The sequence below is a fragment of the Panicum virgatum genome, chromosome 2K, assembly GCF_016808335.1.
Source record: "Panicum virgatum strain AP13 chromosome 2K, P.virgatum_v5, whole genome shotgun sequence".
Lineage (NCBI taxonomy): Eukaryota > Viridiplantae > Streptophyta > Magnoliopsida > Poales > Poaceae > Panicum > Panicum virgatum.
In genome coordinates, this window is record NC_053137.1 from 33,242,971 (window position 1) to 33,249,900 (window position 6,930).

Here is a 6,930-nt window from a genome sequence, read left to right on the forward strand (position 1 = left end):
GTACTTCCCTCTTATTTTGAAATTTGAACTTCATGGTCTTTCCCATGATGCGGAGGCTGATTCTTCCTGTCCCTACATCAATTCTGGCATTTGTGTCCTTAAGAAATGGGCACCCAAGTATGAGCGAAATCCCAAGATCTCCTTCCATATTGAGGACTATGAAGTCCACTAATATGAAGGTATTCCTGACTTTCACCATAAGATTTTTCACGACTCCTTCGGGATATCTCACAGTAGAGTCCGCCAGCTGAACACACATGGTAGTAGGATAAAGTGATGGATAGCTTAACTTCTTGAATGTTACCTTGGGCATGATGTTGACGCTGGCTCCAAGGTCACACAGAGCGTGATCAAACTCACAATCGAAGATTGAGCAATTTATCACTGGGGTTCCAGGATTTTGTCGTACTGTAGCTGCTAATTCGCCCATGCACCTCTTTTTGGGGCGTGTAAGCTTCTCTGCGTAGCTGAGGGATGTCCTGCAAAGTGGCTCTTTCCACATAGCATTTATGACATTAACACTCTCTAGAGTTGATTCGGGTTGCCCCAGAATCTTCCCTAATTTAGCAGCAGGCATGGCAGCAGCTAGCTGGGCCAATTGAGTTTCGAGCATCATGTTGAAACTCAGCTAGTTCTTGATAGCAGTGGAGAATCCGTCCATCTTGGCATGGATGGTCTCCATTGATTTGTCTGTAGCGGCCAACTTCTTCTGAAGGGACTCTTTGATCTTCTGTTGGCCATAGACAAGATCTCTCAAGATAGGTTGGTCAGGATTCAAAGAATTTGGATTACCATTACCTCCTTGATAGTATGGGGGTGGTTGATTCCACCCCTGACCTCCTTGTGGGTGAAACCCGTTGTTGTTACCGTTGAGATATAATGCTTCCTCTTGGGTTTCTGAGCAGTTGTCGCCCGAATGTCCAACATTCCCGTAGACCTCGCATGTCACGCGAGTTTCCAAGGCTTGAAGTGTTTGCATTTGAGCCTTATCTTGGGAATAATCCTCGAATATCTTGAGGAGGAGATCAATCTTCATAGCGAGCATGTCGGCCTCCTTGACGGAGTGCATGCCTCGCTGGCGTGGTTGGAGGCGATCATTGCTCCAACCTTGGTTGGACACCATCTTCTCGATTAATGATGTAGCTCTTTCAATGGTCAGTGAGAAGAAAGCTCCACCCGCAGTAGCATCCACATGATCACGGGATGATTACATTAACCCGTTGTAGAAGTTCTGAAGAATAAGCCAATTGTCCATTCCATGGTGCAGACACACCAGAATGTACTCCTGAAGTCTCTCCCAAGCTTCAGGAATTGACTCATTTGATGCATGCTGGAAGTTCGAAATCTGTCCACGAAGAGCATTGGTTTTGCCCGTCAGGAAAAATTCACGTGGAATGCCTTGGCACATTTGTTCCAAGTGTCCACAGCAGCCTTGTTAGCATAAAACCATTGCTTCGCTCTCCCCAAGAGAGAGAACGGAAACAGACAGAGCCGGATTGCATCTTGTGATACACCCTTGATAACAGAAGTACTACAGAGCTCCAGAAACTGCTAAAGATGAGCGCTGGCATCCTCATTGGCCTTGCCACAGAAAGGGCTGGCCTGTACCATCGTAATGAGACCCGTCTTGATCTCAAAATTTTCTCCTCCGGTGTTAACCTCGGGCCCGGTGGGGACCTGGTTAGCAGACGGAGCAGAGTAATCACAGAGTGTCTTCTGGTCCATAGCTTGTGAAGCTGACGACAATGCAATGACTGGTTCGGCTGCCGAGAGTGGTCTCTGAGGTGATACGAGAAGAGCTCGCGTCCTCCTCAAAATTGACTTTTGCGGCAAGTCGAAACCGGTCATACACTACCCTGTTTTCATATCAACAAAGACAAGAAAATAAAGCCAAGTTAGCCTGTTTAGCAAGCGAATATCAATTTCAATTTTGTTCATAACTTTGTCTATATACTTCAATTTGTGCCTTCCAAGGCAATAGCGCCAAAAATACTTGTTGGCGCTTACCAGCATCACCACCGGGAAAGCAGTGATGACGCCCACAGATGCCAATTTTGGGGTGGCAGGTATTTCATGAGCCACGAATAAATCCGCAAGCGTACAGAATACTGCTGTAGCAATTTACCTATTAGTATACCGGTGTGTCATTTATATTTCCGCAGGGAAGGTAGTGAATGAAGAGATATAGACTAGTTGATGAACTTTATCTAGATTGGATATTCTCTTGCATAAACAGGGGTAATATATATAACATGGTAGGAGATAGTGTGACACACACACAACTACCCTCAAGATAAATAAATAAAGAAAGATGCTAAAGGCTGGGAGCAAGGTAGAAGTTAGGGCTCGAGTCAACTGTGCTAGGCTAGCTATATCTATGCTATCTTATGGTTAGATCGTCAGAGATTAAACTACACAGAAAGACCACTGTCGAAGTAACGAGAGAAGCCCGTACACCTCGGCGGCTTTATGCACTTCCTAGCCCCCATACCAAACGTGGAGGATTACTAGATCTCGAACAGGGCTGTCACCACCTGCCGGCTACCTCTACAAACCGTGAGTATAGTTGACATCCAAGCAACTCTTAGCTAATCTAGACACCATGTCTACACTAGTAAGCGATACTCTAGTGTCCCGCGCGGAGCCCCCACTCTCCGGATGGACAGACATCACACTAGAGCAAATATATGAATACTGGAGCAGTTGATAGGGTTCTAAGGCCGATATGTTAACTATCGCAAGCACAGGGCGATCATGCAATCTAAACATCGAATGATAACGCAACCAGATCAAGAAGCATATATCCGATAACTCAGAACATACTTCGAGCAGATATCGGTAACAATAGTCTAATTCAATTACAAACAATCGAATATTACAAGAGAGAGCTAGAGATGAACCCATACCAGAACTCTCGAGCAACTCCGGTGACTCGATGACTCCTAGACTTCTTGTAAACTCCACTAAGCCTAAAGACTATGTGTTGACGGTGCTTAAGTGCCATTTTCACCCGTCAACTATACTCAATAATAAAGGAAAACTGCATGCCTTACTTGAATATTTGTATCACTAATCTTGCACCACCGTTGTTTTCGAGTTTTGTACATTTCAGATGAGCAGGAGCGGAATAAGATGAAAACACGCAGCAGACGCCATACAACTACGCATAATATCGTGTCCGGCGTCACCCACATGCAAGGAGGGCCCATCTGGCAGAGCAAACGGGCACGCCATGCATAATGCATACAAGGAAAGATATCAGGGCCCACATGTCAGCCTGCCAGAGAAGGATAAGGACGAGAGGCGGCCAGGTGGGGCCGGCCGACCCCCTGGGTCGGCCGATCCTGGCCGGCCTCCCGTCCAGGTGCATTTTGAGGAGGAGTCGGCCCCAAGTCTCCTGATTACCTTCCATACATGCATTTGGCGGGAACCGACCTCCACTAGTATAAATAGGGCCCCCTCTCACCCCCCCACACACACTTCATTCCATTCTCTCCAAGAAGGCTCTCCTCTCTCTTGCTCTCTTAGCTAGGTAGTGGAGCTAGGCTAGTTCTCTTTAGTGAGCAAGTCGTCCTCGGGGTCGTTGAGCAATCCTCGGCTCCTGGTATGGCTTTATATCCGACTTGTCAGACTTCTATTCATAATATAAAGTTTTGCCATGATTGCTTTACTATCTTGATAGTTTATCAATCTATGCTTAGTTCATTCATAAGTTATGCTACGGTCTTGGTTAGGCCAGATGATCCGGGTACGGATAGAGGTTCGTTGTGCTTTCGGGCTTGCTCTAGTGTTTTACTCGTCCATCCGAAGGGTGGGAGACCTGGGGGCACTAGAGTAGTGACTTCATACACGAGCGTGGTGCTCGGGTATGCGGGATCCTTCGGATATGACCGTGCTCCACGGTGTGACTGGGGTAGATGGCAGGTGGTGACAGCCCTGTCCATCCGGCGTAACAGCAGTGTTGTGTTTAGCGTACTCCCCGATGTTCGGGTTCGGTGTAGGAGTTCATGCAAAGAGGTAACGGGACTGGATGTACTCCGGTGTGAGACCTTCTCTCCACTATCCCATTTTCCTGGCACCTGCAGTCCTAACCATGATCTAACATGACCCTAGCTTGGATAGAAGCACTAGGACACCTAAACTAGCCTAAGCTCCAGCTGACTTGACGTAGGATAGAGTAGTTCTTTATTTTATAGTTTCTCTCCTTTATTCCTTCCTCTTGGAGTGTGGATGTGTGCTGTGTCGCATTACCCTTGCTTATTCTTTATATGTACTTACCCCTGTTAGAGTATTGCCTATTGCTTGAGGCACAATGTCATGGTTAATGTTGAGTACAATATCTTTGCCACTGTCGTCCTTTGGGACACAAATAAATGACGATACCCTTACTCTCCGGGTGAAATGCTACAACGGTATATCCGTGCGCTTGCGGATCCATCTGTAATCGTATTGATTATACCACGAGAGTGGCACCCCTTGGGTGCAGTTGCTAGGATGGGTTCGGCGCTCTCATTTCTAGTGATTGCACTAAGGACTGCCAACAGGCATTTCTGGCGCTGTTGCTAAGGATTAACCATTCCTAGTGACTGTGCTAAGAAATGTCAACAAGCATTTCTGGTGCCGTTGCCGGGGACGGCATGTGAACAAAGATATTGTGCTGATATTAACTTAGATGTTGTACTCAGGATATAGTCTTTACTCTTTCAGGCTAATGTCACTTTATGTCTTCTTCTATTTTTGATTTGAAAAGAAGACAGGGGTAGTGTATGACCGGTTTCTCCTTGCCGAAAAACTACACAGACAATCTAGAGAGGCTCGTGAGAAGGGCACGACCTCGTGTCGTTCCCCCTCTCGATATCCTCCCGGCACAGGAACCCATTTCGGAAGTACCACTCGTTCTTGGGGCTATGGCTGAAAAGACTCTCCGCGAGTTCTCCGTCCCCTCCACCGACAATGTGGCCACTGGCCCCAACATCAATGTCGGGGACGTGAACTTCGAGCTCAAATCAAGCTTCATCAACATGGTGCAGGCTAGCCCATTCTGTGGCAAGCCAAATGAGGATGCAAATGCACATTTGCAGAATTTTCTGGAGCTCTGCGACACCGTTGTCATACGAGGTGTCGCCGCCGACGTTGTCAAGCTTCGTCTGTTTCCCTTTTCCCTCCTGGAGAAGGCGAAACAGTGGTTTTATAAAGAAAAGGATATTTACACCTGGGCCAAATGCTCCAAGGTGTTCCTTGCAAAATTCTTCCCACTGGGCAAAACAAATGCCCTGCGCGGGGGAATTTCAAGTTTTCAGCAGACAGGGATGGAATCCATCCCAGAAGCTTGGGAGAGACTGTAGGAATACATCCTGGCCTGTCCTCATCGTGGCATGGATGAGTGGCTCGTCCTGCAAAGCTTCTACAACGGGCTCACAACGACATCTCGAGCCAATATTGATGCCGCTGCTGGAGGAGCCTTCCTCGACCTGACCATAGCCAAATCCAAAGCATTGGTCGAGAAGATGGTCTCCAATCAGGGGTGGAGTGATGAACGTCTCCGACCCCACACCAAGGGCATGCATACCGTCAAAGAGACAGATATGATTGCCGCGAAGCTGGACCTCTTAATCAAGAAGATGGAGGAAGGGAGCAAACAACCGATCCATGCTCCCGTTTATGCCATGGACGACCTCAGAGTCGACCTCGTACTTGGGCGACCTTTTCTAAGGTCTGCCAAGGCAAGGATCGATGTCAGAAAGGTAGAAATCCATTTCCATGTCGGAAGGGAGGATATGTTTTTCAGGTTCAAGAAGAAGGAAGAGCAGGGCTTCATGATCCAACAAGACAGTGAAGGGCAAGCACTCTAGGGTGCACCAGAACCCCAGCCAGAACAACGACCCTCTGCACCTAAAAGAAAGAAGAAGGAAAAGAAGGTGTGGCGGAAGGTCGAGAGTTCGGCCTCATCCAGTTCTCTAGGACGAGCCGACGAATGGTAAGAACGATGGAGAAAAGTCATGCACGTCAGACTTTAAACGACGCGCCCTTGCCAAAGGTAAATTGGTATTTATCTCATATTTGCTTTCTCTGCTTTTCAATATTTTCTTTGCATCTTATTTGTTTTTCTCCACTGCATGTTTGAAATTTTTAAAATTGTTTTCTGCATGCTGGATTTTTTCTAGCACTTTTCCCTTTTTACAAAAAAATACCAAAAATATTTTTTGAGTTTTTAATCCTTCGGGAAAAATAATGTGGACATCTTTTCGAGCAAACTTTTGGCCGTGCACCATATTTTCAAAGAACTTAACCGTTGAGGAAGCACCAGGCCGAAGGGGGGCACCAGGGGGCCCACCCTGGGGCCGGCCGACCCCACAGGTCGGCCGACCCAGGGCCAACGGCTCCTGGGCCCTACCTTCGCCAACGGCTTCATAGCCGTTGTGGCTTGCCTCTCCTCTGGTGCACGCGCCATCTTTCCTTTAAATAGAGGCCGAGAGAGGGGTGATGAGCTCTCATGCTCACTCTCTCCACTCTCACTCCCTCTCACACATTCTTGCTCGGGTTTCCATTGGATTTTGGCTCATGTTTGGTTTCAACAAAACCCCTCTCTCTCATTTCTTTGCTGCAAGATTGATCACATATTTGGAGGAACAACACTCGGGTAAGAATTTCATTTTGATTTCGCTAACATATCCCGAACCGAGTTGCTCTCGTTCGTTCTTGTTCACTCTTGTTGCAAGCATGAAGGGTGTAGGTCGGAAACTTTTCGGAGCTATCAAGAAGATGACAGGGCCAAGCTCATCTCGTTCACGGGGTGGGTCGAGCTCCCGTCATTCCTCCGAACCTTCACCAATGCCGACCACGATGGACTATGAGCAAGACGAATAAGTGGAACAAATAGAGGAGCAAGCTGAAGAACCGCAAGCCGAGGACATAGAAATAGATGAAGAT

General features: G+C 47.4%; 1 non-coding gene across 1 annotated transcript; it reads right to left on the bottom strand.

Annotated features, from left to right (window-relative positions):
- Positions 1-5,268: 5,268 nt before the first annotated feature.
- On the bottom strand, positions 5,269-5,377 carry LOC120696428. Its single transcript, XR_005684198.1, has one exon. It is a non-coding gene; the product is annotated as a small nucleolar RNA R71 (small nucleolar RNA).
- Between the last annotated feature and the right edge of the window lie 1,553 nt (positions 5,378-6,930).